The following is a 23,022-nucleotide window of genomic DNA, read 5'->3' as shown; positions in this document are numbered from 1 at the left end:
TAGCTTTTTTACCCAATTTCTAATTTTATATTGGCATGTTCTCTTCGATTGAATGACGGTTTCCCTCCGAGTGTTAAGATTAGGGCTATAGCTTCGGTCAAATAGTTTTTCATAAATGTACATTAAAGATATTGTGAGCAGTTCATAAACCAATTTGCCTTTTCTGAATTAAAATGCTAAGAAAGTGCGTATCTATATGTTTCTTGATATTTTTTAATTAAATTAGTTGAATTCCATCGCTATATTGAAGGGTACCTTTTCTCATCGTTTAAGGTTATCGTTCGGTCAATGTTATCAACACAGTCATGGACAAATGTGATTACAAAACTAAGTTGCGCCTACTGTACTAGAAACGATGGCATTATATTCTTTGGCAGACGATATGATTTCTAATATATCAAATGTTCTCATGTTCGATTTACTGCAAATAGAAGATCTAGAAGAATTTTTTCTCACTTAAATTTTACAACGTACAAACAGATTTTTTTTATTTTTGCAATACATGAAATGGATTTCGAGAGAGACAAACTTCGTACCATTATTTATAGGAACACATCTATCGATTACAGATTTTTTGGTCAACGTAGTTTTTGATGAATGTAGCCTGTGTCCGGGTAGTAGTCAAAGCATAAAGAGAAAATTCTGTTAAGGATTTGTTGAGAAAACATCCTGAGAAGAAAGCAAATTTGTAGGAAAAAAAAAAAAAAACATCTTGCATGAAATAATTTGAGACATTATTTCATGCAAGATGACAGTACAGCTCTAAGTAAATAATATAATATTACGGAAAATAAAGGAAACGACCACAGTAATCAAATTTCAAAAGGATATCTGACAAAAATGTTTCATGTTTTTTTTTTTTTTTTTTTTTTTTTTTTTTTTTTTTTGACAGAAATGAAAATACGATTCCATAGAGCTTGTAAATAAAACACAAAGCTTATAATAATAAAAAAGTTCTTGAGAAAACCCAATTTCTGAAAATGTAATTATAAAGAAATCAAGTGAAACAGCAGAAGCAATTTCAGGTTTCAGACAATATTTATCCACGTTTGTTTTCGGACACCTGTTTTTTTTTTTTTTTAATTTATTTGCATTGATCTTGTAGTAAATATTGAAACGCAAGCTTCAAACTTTTTTTCTATTGCATTATTTTCCCTCCACTTTAAGCAATGCTTGTTGTAAAACAAATATCATCAAAACATTCATTGGAATAAAATAATTTGTTCAAAAACTATTAATCAGTAACTCAGACAATAATTCGGAACTCCAAATTTTTGTGGAAATGTTTTGTTTCTTATTAAAATGTTTTGACGTTACAAATTAAATACCAAGAAAATAAATATTTCAGCTTTTGAAATATAGTAACTAAATATCCTTGATGTTTAACTATCTTTTGTATAATAAAAACGTAGAAATTTGTGTGGAACTGTTGAAAACGCACTGGAGTCTGCTACATACTCAAGCTAAAGGCCAAGGAATTTTAGATTTATCCTACAAAAAATCAGCCAAAAATAGTGTATGTTTTTGTACACAATTGTACTGCAAAACGTTTAGCAGATTTAGAAGGTTTATTTGCCATAAGAGTTACTCATGAAGCTTTTAGAAGAATCATTTATTGGACGTGGATACAATGGGTAAGTAAAAAGTGTTTGTCAACGAAAAAAAAAAAAAAATGTGAACACCACATGACTTCCTTGTACATCCTGTTAAATTATACACATTTTTTACTGCATTTCGTTTAAACTTATTTCTTCGAATTTCCTTGGAAATATATTTCCCATTCAATCAATTCAGTTCTCACTTTGCGGCAAGGCAAATATATGTAAAAATTTTAAACATCTTAATTAAAAAATGTAAAATACTGAGAAACATAAACACATACATAAAGATAAATATAGTTAAAACAGTTTTAAAAAAATTTGTACAATTAAAATTAGAGTTTTTAATCAAAAACAAGCAATTTGGCGAGCCTGTTAGAAGGCAGATTTTTCGGAGCACAAAACTCAAAATTTACTTTTGGTCCCACTCGGCAAAAAGGTACTGAAGTTGGTGCAGAAACTGGCTTAACTCACTATTCTACTAAAAGGTTTCAATTATAAACAAATGGCGGCTAAGTTAGGCTTAGTTGCACTTAAACAACTTTTAAATTGTTGATTCTACAGTTGATTCTGATAATTGATTCTACAAGTATTGCATGCAGATTAACTAAATGCATAAAAACCTAAACCGAAACATAAGATCAATATAATTCAATCACTTTTAAAGCAAACAAAATGCACAATTTACCAGCATATAAGAATAAAAAAACTGAGCTTACTGATCCGAGTAACAGAATGATTATGTATATATATATATATATACATACATTACCACTCTGTATATATATATAAGACAAACTGTATGTAAATCAAAATTATAATTTAATCTAACGGTAACCCCTTAATTCTCACTCTCTATTCTAAAAATCTTAATAACTTCTCTGGATTGCGTCATTTCTAGATCAATCCGCCTTGCATGGCCTGTGCAACGCTGACGACGTGGATAATTCGGAAGTGAATTGCGGCCGCAAATGACAATTTAAATGAAATGGAATTTAATCCGCCGTGACTTCTTCCTCTTCAATATGGATCTACTTTCTAAGCTACATACGTGCTGCGTAAATTTCTGCGTTTCTACATCTCAATGTTCTTATGAGTGCTTCTAAAATTTATATTTATTACATATATATATATATATATATAATTATTATATGCAGTCGATTGGCAACCAAAGCGAGAGGTGAACAACAATGTGTTGTGTCCCATGTACAAAATTTCAACATTCTGAGTCAACTCGTTTTTGAATCATGCGAGATACATACATACATACGTACGTAGAGACATCAAGAAGCAATATCTTATCCTTTTTACAGCTCATTTTTGGGAAAATAGTCCTTTATTCTGTCCGTACGTACCCATACCACGCAAAACCATCGTTCAAATGGATTCAAGAGCGGTTAAAACAGATATTGTCATATTTGAAATATGATACACGAAATTTTTTACGACTACAATAAAGACTTCTTTTACTTCGTACGAGGAAGTAAAAACGAAGAAAATAGGCCTAGCTTTCGCAAAATCCATGATAAGAGAAGTTTTATCTTTTTAAAACAATTTTATATACGCAGAAAGGTCAAAATTTAATGTATATTTGTTCGATAGACTAATCAATTAGGCATCAAAATTCAAATTAAGAATTGAATTCAAAATACTTACTGTGAACCTAATGTTACGCACGGGGTAGAATTTAAAGACATAATGCTTTGCGGATGTTTCACTTCCTTTCGAATAAGAAATTTGCTGTTTATCGAAAATAATATGTATTGATATAAATATATAAATATTCCTAATGAAAACCTGAAAGATTCTGAAAAAAAACTTAAAACGCATTAAATTTCTATCAGAATGGCGGTCTTTAATATACATCCCTAAATGGTGGCTTGTGGCTGTTATAGAAGTGCATTGAAGTCATCCTTCTCTATATTCTCCAGAATTCTATGAAATTCTTAAGTGAGTTGAATCCATCATACAGTGCAGGAGAAATTTAATCTTAGATAAAGGATATTGAACGAAATATTGAATGTCCCTCTATTTTCTTAATTTTATTAAATATAAACTCTTTGTTCAAAGTGTCGGAATACTTGTAGACACATTAGGTATTTTTGGAAGCAGGCAAGATGAAAAATGAGCAACGCCTTCGCCGGGAATCGAACCGCGGACCTCTGAAATACGCGCTCAGTGTGCAGACCTCTACACCACGAAGGCATGCCAAGAAGGCGGGAAAATACCTTATATACTTATGTAAGTTCATTTTCAAAACTTTCTGAATATACTATTTTGTATTACCAAAAACATTTTGAATAACTTTTTTTTTTTCAAAACAAGCTAGTTTTAAAGCTGGTAGTACATGCGAAAGAAAAATAAAGTGATTTTGCTCATATTTAGAAATTGATATTTACAAATAAAATAAAGCTAAAAAACACTAGAGTCTTAAAAGAGATGTGAGCTACTTTATATGCGCAAAAATAGTTTGCTGGTTTCTGACTCATAAAGAATCATAAAAAATCATAGCATGATAATGCTCTTGCATAAGTTCCATTTTCCTTTCTTTCAAAAATTATTCTATGATTGATATTTTGCATTATTACCACAAATTTAGTCCACGGCATATTGTTTGCCAACTGCTCCTGTATCAAAAATTTCAGAGTTACCTACGTATTCGTTTAAATTATGTTTCGTTAAATTCCTTTTTTTACCCCTAAGAAAGGAAAATACCCTTTCTTTCCATCTTTCTTTCTTTTGAAAAATACTTACTAAATATATAAACATCTTTACATTTGCATCTAATTATAGTATAACAGCTAAGCATAACTTACGTTACAATAAAGTACAACTCGAGCAATTTTATATGAATTTGAATATTCATTGTTCTAAAATTCCTCCTGTTAAAGGCAAATCGATATAAAGATTCAGGTCGAACGCTTTCAGAACGATTGCTATTTCAAAGAGAAAAAAATCAACTGTTAAGTGCGAATTATGTCAAGGAAAAGCGAGGTGCTTTTACTTCAAAGGATGATGTCACTCTGCGTGCAATACAAAAGAGGCCCAACGCTCTTGCATCAAGATGTTTAAGCAGAACAGAACCAGCCGCTTCTTTATTGGGAAATTAGTAGCCATGCTGAAACTACAGCCAAAGGTTTATTTTATATATATAGTATATATATATATTGAAAATGGAAGAAGCTAAAATTAAATATTAATTTCTACTGAAATTATGAAAATTTTATAGTTCGGTGAATTTTAAAATATACTTCCGTAGACGATTAAAAAAATAAAGATTACAAAGATAACAAATAAAAGAAAGTTACTTTTATTTGTTATCTTTGTAATACAAATAAAAGAATTTCCCGGAATGGCCACTTCAGAAAAATGTTCCAAGGATTTTGAAGTAAAAATTTGTACTTGTAGTTTAACTTAAGATGAGTATTTATAGGTTTGTGGTTTCAAAAGTCTAAATAAAATTTATTAATTTTATCAAAGAGGAATTTTTACTGAGAAGAACTTAGTTTTTACTTTATTTTAATATCGTAAGGGCAAATGACTTTAATCGCGGCAGTGAATGAAGGAAAGGAATAGAGAAATTTACTATGATTGATTAAGATATATACAGTGGCTCCCAGTGGCGTAGCTAGGGTGGGGCAAGGGGGGACATCTGTCCCCGGGCGCACCATCCAAGGGGCGCCAAATTGATGCTACGAAATTTTTTATGAAATGTTTTCCATCCTTGGCACACAGAAAGGGGCGCAAATTCTTCAGTTGTCCCCGGGCGCTGGAAACTCTAGCTACGCCCCTGGTGGCTCCAACAATTAAGAACACATTTTATTTTTACCTGATAAATCTAACTTTCAATATGAATAACACATTACCAAGAAGCGGAAACATGTTTTTACTTCTACGCATAATAAATGATTTAATTTAAAGTGAAAAATAAAGAACACCCAAAAACAAATTTCCTAACATGAAATATTTCAAAAGCATTTTAAATAAACATATGCAGATTTTAGCCTCAAAAAATTGAGAATACACCAATGAAAAATATCTTTACCACTATATTTTTTCTAAGTGGCTTCTATTTCAATCTAATGTTGCGTAATTTTACGTTAAACCTTTTTAATTTTGTGATAAAGTTTGTTATATGAATTTAAAGCCACACTTTTAAATAAAAAATGGCTCCTCGAAGAGAAACCAGTATTGACGTAAGGAAATTCGTACTAAGATTATATAAAAAAGTAAAATCTTATCGTGAAATAGCTAAAATTGTTGGTAGAAGTCACACGCGTGTCCCGAAAATTATTGGGAAATTAAGGGATGGATTGTGGATTGATTTAAAATAAAAGCGGAAGAGGAAGGAAAGGTATTCTGAGTGATGTCGCCAAAAGAAAAATTTTGAAAGATAAAAAGATTCATCCTAAAGTAAGTGTAGTCAAACTTGCATCAGAAAGTTCTCAAACCATTGGCAGAAGTGTAAATGCTCAAACTATGCTAAATGTAATTAGACGAGCTGGATCTAAAAGTAGAGTTGCTAGAAAGAAACCATTCCTCAGCTTGCAAAATCAGAAAAAGCATTTGGAGTTTGACAAAACTCATCAATTGAAGATGAATAACTATTGAAACAAAATTATATTCACTGATGAAAGTAAATTAAATATTTTCGGTAACGACGGCCCTTGCATCGTATGGAGAATGCCCAATACTGTTTTGGATCCAAAACATTTATACCCTACAATTAAGCTTGGTGGTGGCTCCGTCATGGTTTGGGGTTGTATGGCTGCAACTTGGATAGGAAATTTAGCTTTTATAGATGGCATTATGAATCATATGGTTTACTTGGATATACTCCATAGTAATCTAAAAGAAAGTACTAAAAAGTTAGGTTTAAATGGAAATTTCATATTCCAGTACGACAATGACCTCAAACACACGACACATAAAACGTCAAAGTGTGGTGTCTTTTTCATTGTAAGCAGCAGTTACACACACACCACCACGGTCGCCAGAGATCAATGTTACATAAAATCTGTGGGCCACACTCGAAACAGCGATCCAAAAACAGAAAATCGAAAACAAAGCGCATTTAAAACAAGTGTTGAAAGAAGAATTGGATAAAATATCTTCAGGCACGACTGAAAACCTGGTCGAATCGGTACCTCGACGTTTGGAAGAGATCACAAAAGCCAGAGGGCATGTAACAAAATATTGACTCTTTCTTTGTATGGGAGATATTACAGAAATTTCGTTGATGTATTCTTAAATTTTAGGCAAAAATCTCGATATGTTTATCTAAAATGTTTCTGAATTTTTCTATTTTAATTTTTTGGTTGATTTTTCTTTACTTTTGCTTTAAATTAAACCATTTGTTATATGTAAAAATAAAAACGTGTTTGTTTTCCTTGGTAATGTGTTATTTATATTGAAAGTTAGATTTATCAATTAAAAGTAAAATGTATTCTCAATTGTCTGAGCCACCGTATATGATTTTAAAATATTGTTATCTATGATTTTAAAACCTCAATTTTCATTAGCGTTTCAAACAACATGATTTTTTTCCTCTCCAGAATAATCATTCTATTTCTGTAAGGATATTCTGTGAAAAAGGCATTCTGTGAAAAGGAAATACTTTTGTATTTAAAACTTTTAAGATTAGTAACATATCTTCTGTACTTTCCGTGTTGAAAGGAACAATATTTGATGTACTTTTTCTAATAAACCTACGCAATATGCACTTTGTGTACTAAAATGCTTACCCGGCTTCTAATTCCGCAACCATTGGTCGCCATATATAGAGGGTGTTTACACACTTTTTGAAATATTTCGGTGTCGTTTAATTAATGTTTAAAACATAAAAAGTATTTTTTAAATATTTAATCTGATAGCTCTTTTACTGGACTGTATCGTGATTTCCATGTTAGAAGGGTTTTACGTAAAATTTCCATTCCTTTTTCACTAATTTCCAACGTCCATTCATCATGGTGGATTTGCGCTTGAAAGGGCTATTTTCGAGAGACCAAAAGCACAATAATCCATAAGTGGAATGTCAGGTACTTTGCAGAAATACGTTGAAAAGATATATATGCAATACCTGCATCAGTCTTCATATTTTTCGAGAAATGCAATGATACTTTTCGAAGTATGACTTATTGGTTTGTCTTGAAGTTTCACTCTTTAAAAATCACTGGAATAAAGAAATCGAATTTCTTTTGTAAACAAAGGACTTAAAACTTTCTCTTAATAGAACATCGAGTTGATTTTTAACATTTTTTCTCACTATTCTTGTTTTTAATTTCCCACTGTAAGAGAATCCTGTGACAATCATAAACCCCTTACTGAAACTCTTTGCATTGAGGGAACAATGCTTGTAATATTTTTTTCTCTTCGTTTACAATAGTAAGCAGATTTTTTTTTCTGCAGTCATTTAAGTAAACTCATGCTTTATCGCGTGTCACAATGTCTTTGCATTTATATTCTGCTGAATAGTTTTCATACGGTATTCCACAAATTGTTCTACGTTGAACCACGTGCATCTGCAAAAGCTGATGAACGTTATGTTTTTTACTCTTTTAAGTTGTAAATCTTGGTTTATTATTTTACTTATTGTTATTACAGATGTATTTAAACACTTTGCAATTCATCTCTGTGTCGGCGTATTTTTTCTCGTTAAGAAAATTTTAATTTTAGAAACATTAAAAACAGTTCACACCTCTTTCGGGTATTCGTTTGGAGTGATCTTTCCACGTAGAAGTAATGATTGACGGTTTTTCTTTTTCCGATTAAAATTGTTGTTTATTTTTAACTTAGAAATTTTAATACCATGCATTTATAGCTTTTTTGAATGATGGTATAGGACTATTTCTCATCCAAAAGCACAAAAACATTCCTTATTTAAATGAAAATTTTTTAAGCAGAAATCAGTTTGAAGGCAACAGACTATATTTCTCATTTCAAATAATAAACTGTTGACAGAAATTTTTATTCCAATACATTTGTTTTTTCTAATTCTTTATCTAAATCGTTCTAAAAAGGTATTAACATCCTCTGTACTTCCAATAATAAAAATGTTTTAAATAACACAAATATTCATATTTTAGCATTTTCTAATTTTAAAAAATACATTTTGTAAATTTAGCGAGATCTAGCTTTTTTTGTGATTCTCCAGTCCTTATACTATTTGGACAAATTTTATAATGATTATAAAAAATAAAACAGGAAATCTGTGACTCCCATATAACAAAAATTGGCCGAGAATGAAAAAGATATATTAATAAATATGCATCACATTTAATTAACATTGAGAAGACATAGGTATGTCATTTCATAAAAAGTCCGATTTTATGTCAGAATACATACATTAGAACACTGCTATATATAAAACTAACATATATCCTAAGTAGCACTTTCGAGACCTAAAAAAAGCAACTTAAATTATTTCGTGAATTTGCCCGGAAGAACGAGAGAGAGAATTGTCTTTTTTGGGCCAATTTGCCCAGAAGGCCTATTATTAATTTCGTTTTGCCATCTTGCGTCGTCTACTATAAAACGGCGTTTCACTTTGTAGTGTTCCTCTCTTTTCTCTATTAACTAAATGTGGAGGAACCTAGTGAACTGCTAAGCAAATAGCCGCTAAGTCCAAAAACAGAAACGTAAAACTCAAGAAGGGTTAATTACCCTTTATTGCTCAAAATAAAGATGTACAGTCCCACTTGGGCTTAAACTCAAAAGTGTAAGAAATAAGAACTTAACTAATGACTAACTAAAGAGATTTAGCCGAAGCTAACATAAATGTAACTAGTTGGCCCCTAAATATCGAATTAGCTAGCGAAGTTATCAAGAGCCTGTAATACGGCCGAGCGTAGTAACAGCTTAGAGAGACGCGGCCAAAGGGCAAACACGCTTCTAGTCAGAAACTCTGATTCGCTCTGTCAAAGTCAGTGGAACTTCGACTGAAGTACTACTCCTTCTCATTTGCATTTAACGCGATTCTAAAAACACATTCAGGTAAGGAAATTGTAAACTAAAATTAGAAGAGATAGGAAAGGAATTTTAACTTAAAGATAACTGTTATAAACTTCGGATAAACCTTACAGCTTTTCAAATTGTTGTCACGAAATATTAGAGTCCTGCATTATATTTAAATAAATTAAATAATGAAGAATCTGCATGAATGTATGTACGTTTCTCGCATTGTGAAAAAGCGACAGTACTTAAAGACATCAAATTCTGAATAACGTAGTCCTCCACTCGAATATGACCGTCCGGAAGCCCAAATCTTGAATTTGTTTTATTATCTTATCTCTAACGCGAGAGAGTATGTATCGGAAATTATAAAGATAAGCTCTTTTTAAATATTTTGTGAGGTTACTGTTGACTTGAATTTTATGGTTTAAGTGGGAAGAACATAATATTTAATAAACAAAGGTAACACACAAAACATTAAAAAAACGCCTCTTTGGGCGTAATATAAAATCTGGAAGTTTCAGATTGTTTTTAAATTATTTTTAGTACTTTTCTTAAATCCAAGTTACCATTAACTTCTTTGGGGAGATGTGACATGCTTGCTAATCACCTTTGCTGTGTGATTCATCAATGGATTTTTACACTATTTTGAAAGATAATGCCTTTTTTGTGTGTGCAAGATGTACTGATAAAAACTTCTGGTTAAAATGTGCTACGTAAAATTACTTCCCAAATACTTCAGATGTTTAGTTTATAAGGTATTTCTCCCACTTTCCTAGCGTTCTTCGTGGTGTAGTGGTTCTGCATATTTCGGTATTCCAGAGGTCCGTGGTTCGATTCCCGGCGAAGGCGTTTGCTATTTTTTATCTTTTCTGCCTCTAAAAAAATCCTAATGACTCTACAAGTTCCTGAAAAAGTATGTTATGTTTACCAATTGTAAGCTCAAGAATCTCTCATGAGAAATCTCGAGATTTATAAGAAAATATGAATTTATAATTTTCGGAAATATTTCTTCTTTGTCTTTCTTAACTCTTAATTTTCAAGGTAAAGTTTTTAAAAGTATCAAAAAGAAGGGGAGCTCCACTCATCAAACAAATAATTATTTTTTAAATCTGAAAGTTGTTCTTACCAAATGAATTACAGTCGCTTAATATGAAAATAACTGAATTATTTAAATACCAGAAGAATCTTCAATAGCCTGATATATCAAAAGAATTCTGAACGATTTTGGAATAAAAACTTGAATTACATTTATGCCCAATATTTTTGACAGAGAAAGTTTTGATGGTGATTCTTAGAATGAAAAGACATCTCCAAAAATAGGCGAAATTTTAATGCAAGATGCAGTCGGATTTATCCATTATCACACAGAATTGCAAGCAAGATAAGATCAAAATTTAGTAACAAAATTTCTGGCAGGAATAAAAATAGCAAATAATTTTAGTGGTTATGCTGAGCACCGACCTGCACCATGCAAGCAAAACATTAGAACCTAACAGTTAAACAGTGGAATGAAATTTCACATATCTACTATTTCTAAAATAATGAAATGTTAATAGTGTTTGTATTACTTTAGAAATTTGTTATGAGCATAAGTTTCACTTTTTATACTTATAGATAGAGTAGAAAAAGGTTAGCCAAACATCATGTTTGGAAAAGCCGGGGTTAACAAGCGACCGAGAACAGTGGTAGATCGACTGGGTTTCAAAGCTCGTGAAATAGGCTGGTTATATAGCATTTCTTTCTCATGTATAATGTTGCGTGAGTACAGGTTCGTAATAAGGTAAATGTACACAAAACTGATGATAGTTTTTTTTTTTTTTTTTTTTTTTTACCAAAAGAAAAACTTTACAGTTCCGGAACTTTTCACAAAAAATTTCGTACAGCTCTTCACAGTATCACAGAGTACAGTCAGTAGCCGCACTTCAAACTACTAAGAGCATTAAACACAACTGAATACAACACGCATCTAAAGAGCGAAGCTAACACAGAGATATCTCAATGCTGCAAACCTCAATACTCTGAAATAAACAACTAAAGAACGAAACTGGTGCTTTCTCCGTTCTTATAGAGTTTATCCCGGCCGCCGAGGAATCGCTAGTATTTCTCAAAATTACTTGAAGGCGTACCAGAGCCGGATACGTTACAGCTTCTTGCACCATCAATTACAGTTTTGTAATTACAATACCCATTGCAGTTATACAGAGACTAGACATGCATTTTCTCCAAATTTCGCGACTTTTAGAGGTTTCTCGCCAAATTTGGCGACAAAGATTAGTCACCAAAACCGTCGTTAGCTTGGCGATATCTCGCCAATTGAGCGAGATAGCCATTTACTCAATGTTAAATAGGCTTGCCTCTCTCTGTATTCTTACGTTTTCGGCAAGCTTCGCTTCTTTAGATTTTCATGTTACATTATACAAAATATATATATATATATATATATATATATGTATATAATTTCAGTAAAATTATTTATATATACAAAATTCGTAAGAACAATTAAACACTTTCCCACTTTCCCTCATAAAGTGCCTCAAGAGTGATCGAGTAGTTGAAGACTGTTGAATACAATTTATTGGTAGCTCGCTCTGAGTTCAAATCCAGGCAAACGGGTTGGTAGCGTTGCTGGTTTGTCTGATTTTCTCCGTGTTTAACCTGACTGCGAGCCAATTTTCCTCAGAAAATCCTCCTTCAAAAGACCCTAACCGCGATGCGAATAGCCCTCATGAGCTTTGCTGTATACATATAATCATCAGTCAACCAGTCCTTATGCAAAGAGCCTTTAAATACAGACAGATGTTTTTCTTTGTTTCCTTAGGTACAATTCTCAGGCACAGGCAGTTGCTCTTCCTAATAAATAAAAAGCAATTGTAAAGTTACAGTAAAATTTAAAAAAAGTAAAAAATTCTCCTTTTAAATAATATTGTATATAAATGTACATATACATACATATATACATGTAAATGTATGCGCGCGTGTGTATATACCGTATATGATGTGAATGGCCGAGCGATAATTAGAAAGAAATGGTCATAAATAATAAATAAACCAGTATCAGTAAAGTTTTGCTGATACTTTTTCACAGCTTATTAAAAATAAATAAACGATGGTTTTACAATAGTTTTTTTTAATGAAATTTTAACTGCAACGTGTTACATGAATACCGGAAAAATACTTTTATAGATAGCATTTGTAGTTCACCAAAAAATAAATTAAAATCCACCTCGTGTTACTTAATCTAGTTGCAGACTTTTACCCCTATTTTTATGATTTCCTTATACATTTTTTCCACAATTAAATCAACAACATACGAAAGCTCAAAATCATGGCTCATGTAAGTGCCATGGCATGTTTGAGCAACGCAAAATTGGCGTACAAGTCAATAACAGTTAAATGCCTTCTCATAATAACCCTCCTGTGGCCGAGTGGTAACAATTAACGGAATTGATTAGAAAACTAACCATAATCACCATTTTATATGTCGATATCCTTACTTTCGTTGTACTTCAACATGGGTCCTCCAACACATTTCCACGTTGCTTAAATGGTTTTTTTAGTTACTCAATTACAGTAAAGCACTCAGGGGCTATCTCTCGATGGAGAGGGATGCTTTTGTGGAAAAATAAAAATTATAAAATCTTCCAAAGATCTTCTTAATATCAGAAGCAATCTTAAATGCTTAGATTATATAAATAGCTGAGTTGATGAATTTAGAGCTAAACTGAAAAACATTGGTTTCTCTCGTTTTTCGATCTCGATACAACTATAAAAACACTCACTATCTATTCGTAAGTATATTATTACTGTAATTTTATTGCATTCTCTTCCTTTCGCATGGCAGAAAATATTTCCTTCGCAACTTTATATATTATTTCAATGTATGTTACTTAAATGAAAGAAAAAGTGCATTGAGTGTTATCGTTGAATATAATACACACGTATAAGAAACTTCCTTCTCTGATAAAAACTGATTTTATACAAAGGTACTAAACATGTCACTTAAAAAATGAGCACTCTTCATAAATTAATGTTATTATATTCAGACATATATATCTCTGTTTCTCTGTTCCAGATCTATAGAAGTCTAAATTCAAAAATAAATTTTACTTTTTCAGACTGACTACAAATATCGTGAATTTACTGTGTATTATGTTAGCTTCTAATGTTTTTGCTATGAGTGAAAACTGGTTTGTCTCATGCTTTCCCGATTGCATCTGCCTGCAGAAAATGGAAAATAATGAAAATGAAATAATGAATTAATAATCACAACACCTTTAATATGAACAGTTTTAAATGAATAATACATTTATTAAAAGCTTCTGCTCCCCAATATTAACACACATTTACGGAGTTAGAGTACTAGAAGAAAAAACATTTTTTCTCTCCGGGAAGAAAAAAACTACATCTTTTATCTTGAATTCACCACACAATAAAGCCGTAAGTAATGTAATCTAATGTAAACAAACTGTATGAATTTACACTCTGGAGTCCAGGCGTTCCTAAGAGTAGAGGAAATGATGTGATCAGAAGTCGTATCCAATCATGAGGGCGGATTTTTAAGAAGGCCCTCATGGAAGTCTTGATAAAGGAAGTAGGCTCTTATTTACGTTGTTATATGCAAAGGGAAGGGAGGGACTATGAAAACACTTATGCAGCTACTCCTTTCGTAGGGATTTTACGAACACGAAACAAATTTATTCTGTTTTATATAATAATATTGCATTCTGAAAAAGAAAAAAAAAACATTATCTCTGTATTTATGTATGTTGTTGTTGTTGTGACTAATTTCGCTCAGTAAGATTTTGCTCAGTTCCGCCTCCCTCCCCAATTTTTAAGAGCAACCCGGGGAAGCGATCCGAGGGTCTCCTATCTTGCGAGGGCTTTCGGCTCCTCACATATTTTGAGTGCCCAAGTCGAACTCGGGCCTTTCGGTACGGCAGTCAGAGTCACTAACCACTATCCTGTCTGGGCAGCGTATTTATGTATTATTACAAATTACAAATAAATATAACTTAAATTAAAAGAGAAATAATTTAATGTAAAATTATGAATTATTTTAATTCTATTTAAAATTAATTTTAGTATAATTTTTTTTATGAAATACGTTTTCTGATATTTCCATTGAACAGTAAATAACAATCCTGGTTTCAGTTATCGATTTTTAACTGAGCAGAAATGCCACACATATCTGTGCAAAATATTTCAGTTACATGCATACTACTACTAAAATAAATTATTTCGTTTAAAAAAAAATTATTGCTTGATGCTATCACGCTTAGTAGATTTTTGCATTTTTATAAATTATATCTACGCATTGCGGCCAAATACAATTAATTATAATTCTACTGATTATTCCAGATTATAAATCATTTTAAAATTAATTAGAATGAAATCATTCTGAAATTAAAATAAGTAAACATGTTACTATTAAACTATTATTTTCTCAGAATTATTGGATATATCTGAATTGTGAATCTTGGTTTAAATTTTCAGTCCCCCTAGCAATGTAAAAGATGTGTTATTTCAATTAAAAATGAGTGCTTGGTGCTTTTTTGCTTAAAATGTTTTTTCTCTCACTTTTATCAGTTTCTGACTTTTACTCCCTCGCATTCCAGTACACTAATATGAGTAAAATGAAAGGGGAAAATCCTGACTCACGTACATCTATTTCTTCCCAAATCCCCAGCGTCCGGTGCATCGATGCGAAGCCAAAACGTTCAAGAGCCTCTTTTATGCCTTGCGGCTCTTTCCGGTATTCATTAAGAAGCATGGGGAACGCCGCGATAATAAACCAGAAAAAAAGGGAAGCTGTCGTCATTAAGTTTAGATTAGAATGCTGTGACTTTTTCCCTAAAAGGGAAAATATTAATTTTATACGCATTTGAAAGTATTTTCCCCTACATTTTTCAGAAGCCATGTCAAGTTCTTAGAATGTTTGTTTCGTTCGTCTTATTTTTTCGACACTTCCCTGTCAGTATTCCCGGATCTTGCGATTTTTCGTAAATTTGCGACTTTTGACAAACCTCTGCTTCTAAAATTTATTTCTCTGCGATTTGGCGATTTTTTTTTTTCCGATTTTCTGCTACTTTTTGCAACCTTAAAAATTTTTTAATGCATCACAAAATTCTTGCATGTTAATATAACATATCTACCAAAACTAACTTTTAATAAAAGAAAAAAAAGAAGAAGAATTTATTTGAATGAAAACTGCCAACTGGCAGTCTTGCAATCATGGCCTATGAAGAAGATTAGAATAGAAGGGGAGAAGGAGGGAAAGTTCAACTCAAACCATGAATCTTGGCGTCCATGTTACAACTACTCCTGTGATTTGTGCAAGGAAGTCTGTCATTGCAGCATTTTTTTTTTGGGGGGGAGGAAACATGGGATCTTGTGTTGCATATGGATGCACAAACTCATTTTCAAAAAGATCCCTGGGATTACCGCGTAATTATTGTTTTTTTATGTAATTTGATAAATATGTTGAAAAATATCACAGTGTCATGTTATTTTCTTTCCAGATGTGGGGAAAAAAAAGACAAATATGTTAAATATGTTATTCTTTATAGCTGGTATTTTCGTTCCTTAACGTACAACGATATATGCTAGGATTTAAACTATATAATTTGAACGTTTTAGGTAATTCTTTCTATAATTTTCATGAAAAGTAAGGAATCAAATGTTACTACGAGGGCCATCCAGGAAGTAGATTACGTTTCCGTCTGTGTCCGCTAGGGGCGGGGCTAGCGCGGCCATCTTGGGGTCAGAGCGTTGCGCAGCTCAGTCTGCATCTAGCCGTGCTAGTGAGAGGTTCGTGCTGTGCTCCGTTCAGATACTGTGACGGTTTGAAATGTCTGCGTTAATTGAAAATCCCGCGAGCTGCGAGGTGCGCTCAGTAATAAGGTTTCTGACTGCAAAAAACTGTAAACCGATAGAAATCTATCGGCAGCTTCGTGAAGTGTATGGGGACAACATTATCACTGAAGGTGGAGTGCGTCAGTGGGTCATAAGATTTCAAAATGGCCGAACCAATGTTCACGACGAAGATCGAAGTGGGAGACCCAGCATAGTGACCGCCGAACTTCTCGAAAAAGTCGATGCTAAAGTCCGTGAAAATCGAAATTTCACAATAACGGAACTTTCTTTGAGTTTTCCACAAATTTCGAGAAGTTTGTTGCACGAAATCATCAGCGAAAAGCTTGGTTACCACAAGTTTTGTGCAAGATGGATTCCAAAAATCTTGACAGAGGACCACAAAAATCAGCGAATGGCTGCAGCGTTGAACTTTTTGGACGCTTAACATAAGGATGGTGACTCTTTACTCGATCGCATCGTTACTGGTGACGAAACATGGGTGAAACATGTGAACTGTGAAACGAAATTGCAATCAATGCAGTGGGGGCACACAAGTTCTCCCCAAAAACCCAAGAAATGCATGCAAACAATGTCGGCAAGGAAGATGATGGCGACTGTTTTTTGGGACAGAAAAGGTGTAATTTTGGTGGACTTCCTGGAAAGAGGCACTACAATGAACTCTCAAAGGTATTGCCAAACTCTCCAAAAACTCAGAAGAGCAATTCAAAACAAGCGCAGAGGAATGTTGAGCTCTAAGATCTTGTTGATTCACGACAACGCCTGGCCCCACACGGCAAATGTCACTCGTAAAGTTCTTGAATCTTTTAAGTGGGAGTAGTTTCCTCATCCGCCGTACAGTCCCGACCTGGCACCGAGCGACTTCCACCTATTCCCAGCAATGAAGAAGTGGCTGGCTATGCAGCGTTTTGATGACGACGCACAGCTGCAAGAAGAGGTAACGAAGTGGTTGAAGGCGCAGGCGGCCGAATTTTTCGACGAAGGAATTTCCAAGCTCGTACATCGCTACGATAAATGCCTTAATTTGTATGGTGACTATGTAGAAAAGTAGTATTTGAGTGTGGCTTTCATCTGTATATAATAAAATTTGTTTCCTATACTTTGTTTATTTTTTTATTCCAAAACGTAATCTACTTTCTGGATAGCCCTCGTATTTTTATGAGTTTTAAAAGTGTTAAATAAAGCAATACTTTTTTATGTATTAATTATTATTCATTTTTAAGTTTGGGAACTGTTATGAATATAATTTGAACATTTGATGAAGATAAACTGTTCTGTTGTTAAAAGTTGTTTGCATAAACCTACAAATTTCTGGGCAGTATAGCGATAAAAGTAAGTAAAAGATTTCCATAATTGAACATGTGGAAAGACGTATCCAAAAATTTCTGTAATTCAGCTTAATTCAAGGCAATTTCTATGAAATTCATAAATATGAAACATGCATAAACTGAAATAATTAAATTCACAAAAATCTGTTTTATTATATTAATATTAATTTTCTTTTTGTTATAAGCATATCTTGTTATTTTTTTGTTGTTTCTTGTTGTTATATATATGCGGAAATATCATTTTTAAAGGCCTTTAATGTTATACACATGCATTTAGATTTCGAACTATTTCTTAATAATTTTCTGCACGTAGTAAATTATGGATATCATCTTTATTACTTTAAAACAAAAGTTTAACAATAGCTAGGTATTTTATTATAAGTTTAACATTTTTTACTGGAAAGTACATGCACGGAACAGTTTAGAAACACGTACGTTTCATTGCTGTAATGCAGTGTTTTTATATTACAAACATGGACGCAGCTTGTTAGGTAGGGTTTCAATCTCCGATAGTGGAGGAAACTGTGAACCCTTCGTCCTTCTATTCTAACCTACTTGATGAGCTCATGTGCACTCAGTTTTCAATAGAGATTGCTGGTTTTTTAATCTGTAATCTGTGGATATGATTCTAAAGTTAGATTATAGCTGCTGTATTAATTAAAGTGTAAATTATGAGTACAGCGAAATACTTCAGTACACTTTGCTTAAAAATCCCATGTTTGAGGAATTGTTCCAAAGCATAAGACAAAGCATATTGCAAGCTATGTATATGCGAACTAAGGGCAGATTAAAAAAATAAACTACCAAATTCAAAGAATTATAGTGGTAACAGTACAAACGTAGGAAAGCGTCTAACAATTTAACTGAGAAATAATGACCTAAATTAACTGAGAATTAATTAAAATAAGAAATGGAGATTTAAACAATGAAAAACTAGCAATATGTTTCAATATTTTCTTCAAAACTAATATACATATTAAATTAACAAGTATCAAGTTACTGTTTGTGATTTATAACACACGGAGACTGACTGTGAAATCACTTCAGAGATCAAATGAATTTGCATACTTATGACGTTACAAAAAATCACATGATCTGTGACATCGCTTGCTACTTTTTGCGGCTTTTCGATGCTTGCTGCTTTTACTCAAAAATTTCTGGCATCACTGTTTCCCGCCGTTCTGTTAGCTTTGTCAGGTTTTAATAAAATCTATAAACGTCTTTTTAGTAGATGACCATAAATTATTGTTCATAAACTAATATTGCTATCGTGATTATCAGGATAACTATGAAGCTGGTTAGTTCGACATGTTTGATTAATATCGATACCTATATTGGTTAAACATTTATAAAATTTGAAGGATAATTGAATGCATGGAATAAAGGCAATATTTTCATAGGTGATAGATGTGTTACAGAATTTTCTGAAATATACGAAAGTGATATGTTGAAATGCTTCTTCTGAAATGTTTAAAGAATATTTTCAGTTTCGAAACAAGTCATACTGAATTATGTTGTAAACGCGTCATGATCAACAAGCCCTAAATTTTTATACCGGTTTTGTTACAGAAGAATAATGGTAAATTCAACATGTCTATGTCATTAAACAATATCTGCATTCTTCTCTGTTATGAATGAGCCAATCGATACGATCTTTCGTTAAGGTATGCTGCCAGAAGAACGAGGCGTGTCTTAAGAGCCTAACTTTCTGAAAGCTTTAATAGCATTAGCATGTACAGATTTAATTTTTTTAAGTTGACGAATCCGATACGCAATCTCATTCTCTTAAAAATATCTAATGTAATCCTTTTCAATGTGTTTTCTAGGAAGAGTGAGAATAAAGGCCAGTTTTTACGAAGATCAAGTTAAAATTAGGAGAATATCGTTAACGGCTTCAAATGAATTCATCTGGGCACCGAAAATTTTAGAAATCATCTTCTGGAAGAAAAAATTTTTAACAATCTTAAATAAAAGAAATCTGGTGTGGATACCTCATGACTTTCTTGACTGCCTATTAACATACACATTTTTTGCATTTGAACTTTTTTGCATTAAATTTCCTAGAATTAGTCTAACTTAATTTACGAATCATCAATGTAAGTTGAAAATGACATAAAAAACTGCACTTTTTGACTCGAAAACTTTCTTCTACGCAATAAGTCCTGGTAAGGACTTTTAGCAATCCACTCGCAAACTCCTTAGCAAACTTAAAAGTCCTTGGAGGTGAGTGTGCATATTGTAACAAAATGTACAGGCGCGGTAAGATGGCTTCCCCGCAAACAGTTTTAGGGTTTCCATAAAATATCAAGGAAGGGAGAGTTGCCACATTTGGCTAGAAATCGCCCATTTGGCGACAAAATTGGCGATATACCATGGACGGTTGGAGAACCTTCTGGAACGAATTCTTACCGGTTTAGCCCAGAACGTTCTCGAACACAAGCCGAAAGCTATATAAGCCCTGCTGGTCCGCAGTCAGTTCGTGTGTGTCTCGTCTAGCAAGTGAGTCCGTCCGAAGTACGTGGAGTTCCGAGAACGACCAAGCAAAGTCGGGAGCTGTACTCCGGAAAGCAGAGTCGGGTGCTGTACAGGAAGCTGTCTCCACCGTGAGAGCCTGATAACCTGAAGGCTGTGTCGCTGATCGTATCAGCGTGTTTATAGTAGTTCAACGATGACTGTAAAACGTGTTTTGGAACTGTCCTGACAAATACTGGTAAATAAAGTGTGTTTCGATACTTCATCAAGTGTCGTCGTTATTCACTCCAAATCTACGAACCCCGTACGAACGTGAAGGAAGAAAATAACGTAACAACTGGTGTCAGAAGAATAAAAAAACGTAACAATATATATATATGGTGTGTGTAAGATATAACAGAATACGAAGACTGCTTTAAGAATAATTGGCGATATCAAATTAACTATTCTAAATTTGGTGTGCTCCTCCTAAATGCGTCTAGTCTCCTAAATTGGAGATCTTTCCATATTACATAACAACTTAAAATTAACCAATCATAGCTTAGAGTACTTTCTGCATCATACTTAGTATAAATACTTTTGGCACAACAGCTGCGTCATTCCTTTTCCTATCTTCCACCCTGCATAGAATTTAATGCGCCGCTTATGCTATCCTGTCCAAAATGTTTACGTCTCACTTTTAAAACCAATGTACATAGAAATTATCGCATTTTATTACGATTGGCTAAATGTTTACTAAGATAGTTTTATATGAGTGAAAATAAATATTGGAAATTCTTCATGCTCAAGTGTGTTAACTGCGTCATCATAGCTTTTACCTTCAGCCACTACTGTCTTCTCAGCCATTACGAATATCGAAAGTTTTTAAAAATTCCAGTGTTTTCTTCTAAGCAATAAATTATGACACACACATGTATATATATTGTTTTTATTGTGTTTTCATTGTGTATTTGTTTTTATCACATATATACGTATATGTGATAAAAACAAACTCAGAAGTAATAAAAAGCAAGAATTTTGATGGCGTAGAAGTGTTGATCCATAATGAATAGGAAATTAGAGAAGATGGCAAAATAAATCTTCATTTTTTATTTCAGAAAGCATGTTGTGGGCACAAACAAGTTGGCACATTAAATGTGCCTATTCCAAAAAGCTTACATTCTAGATAAATTTTTAGTAAGATAGAAGGAGCAGGCAGACAGCAGTCCAGCTAGACCAAATCATTGAAAGCAAGTGCGCTACGTTCAGGATGAAATCTTAATTCAGACTGAGTTAGTTTTAATTCTCAATGCATTTTGATTGAACAGTTAATACTTATGTAAAATTATTGTTAGCTGTTTGAATTTTAGCTCTATTTGCATCATCAGAATTACGTAAGAATCATATGACATAGATTAGTCTCGAAATGACGCAGTGCAAATAGGGGTTACTATTTTTAGAATTGAGAAGGAAAATTTACGTTACTTGTATAATCTTTTAGATATTCTTTATTTTTCTTAAATATTTATATAAAGATATATATTTGTCATACTTTCATTATTAACGCTACTTACCAAACTAATTTGCCCACTACTTGATTCTTTTCTTGAATGCAAAGATGCTATTCTTAACAACTTTATTTGGAGAAACTTCCATTGTCAACGCTAGTCACCAAACTAATTTGCGCACTACTGCTTTTCTTGAATGGAAAGATGCTATACTTAACAACTTTATTTGGAGAATATCTCCCCCAAGCTTCAGTACATTCACAATAAGAAAGTTTTAGAACTTAAAATTAAGCAGTTAAGTGACCAGTTCATTATTACTAAAATAGACAAAGCCAGGAACAACATCAGTATTTTATGATAGGCCTTCTATCACAATTTAATAAAGCAAGAATTCCTAAGTACTACTACTTCTCAATAAATCAATACAAATGCTCAAATTTTCCAAAAACGTTCCTAAGCTCTTCATCGAAGACTTAAAATTACAACCAATAAATACTACAACAAATTTTCAAATCTTTATGCACTTCCTAAATTTCACAAAATCCCGGTCAAATTCACATTTATAGCCAATGGTACAAAAACTTTTTTTGAAAGAAATTGACTTTCTTTTTGCTAAAAGACTCAAACCTTCTTTACATTATCAATGATATTAATTTTCAAGACCACAATTTCTACTGGATTATTTATGACAACAAAACTATCATTGCAGTCCTATCATCCCTCCAGTCTCTAGATTTTAAGAATATTAAATTATTTCGTAAATCTTTATACTACCTTACCGTTAGAAAAAATATTTGATAGTCTTCTCACTCTACCGGATATATTTACATAGTTGCTTACGATAGTCTCCAAAGAAGAATGGAAAACCTACGTAAAAATTGTTTTGTATCGCGATTACAGCAAATTTAATACAGTCAAAAGTCGTTAATCCGGACTCGTCGGGACTTCGGTGATTCCGGATTATCGATTTTTCCGGATTATAGATCATCAGTTTATGTCTGGTAAGATGGCATGCAGAAATTATAAAATTAAAAATATGAAACCGTAATTTATGAAATAAAGAACAATTGTGATCTAAAGGGTATCAAAATTCACAAAAACAAAAAAAGCTTAATATTTATTTGTTTACTTTATTAAACATTTCTTTCAATGTAAGTTGTTTAAGTTGCTTCGTTTTATGTGATAATACTTTCTCTTTACTTCTATTAGCAGACATAATTTCTTGTTCAATTACAAAGTTCCGCTGTTCAAGTCCTATAATTGCTGTGTCGAGAATACAGACTAATTTGTCAATCGAAATTTTTTCGTTTTCAA

At 32.6% G+C, this 23,022-nt stretch overlaps 1 protein-coding gene across 1 annotated transcript in view; it reads right to left on the bottom strand.

The window, feature by feature from the left end:
- Positions 1-4,557, bottom strand: part of LOC118184469 (thyrostimulin alpha-2 subunit-like) — a 145,909-nt gene extending 141,352 nt beyond the window's left edge. The window contains exon 1 of the mRNA XM_035354143.2: positions 4,415-4,557. The gene's annotated coding sequence lies outside the window, so the exon portion shown is untranslated. The remainder of the gene's footprint in view (positions 1-4,414) is intronic.
- Positions 4,558-23,022: the final 18,465 nt, after the last annotated feature.

Source organism: Stegodyphus dumicola, chromosome 9 (genome assembly GCF_044657685.1).
Source record: "Stegodyphus dumicola isolate Sdum_Otavi_A_Nest chromosome 9, ASM4465768v1".
In the NCBI taxonomy this organism is placed as follows: Eukaryota; Metazoa; Arthropoda; class Arachnida; order Araneae; family Eresidae; genus Stegodyphus; species Stegodyphus dumicola.
Note: the sequence above shows the minus strand (reverse complement) of the source record. Positions and strands in the feature narration are given on the sequence as shown.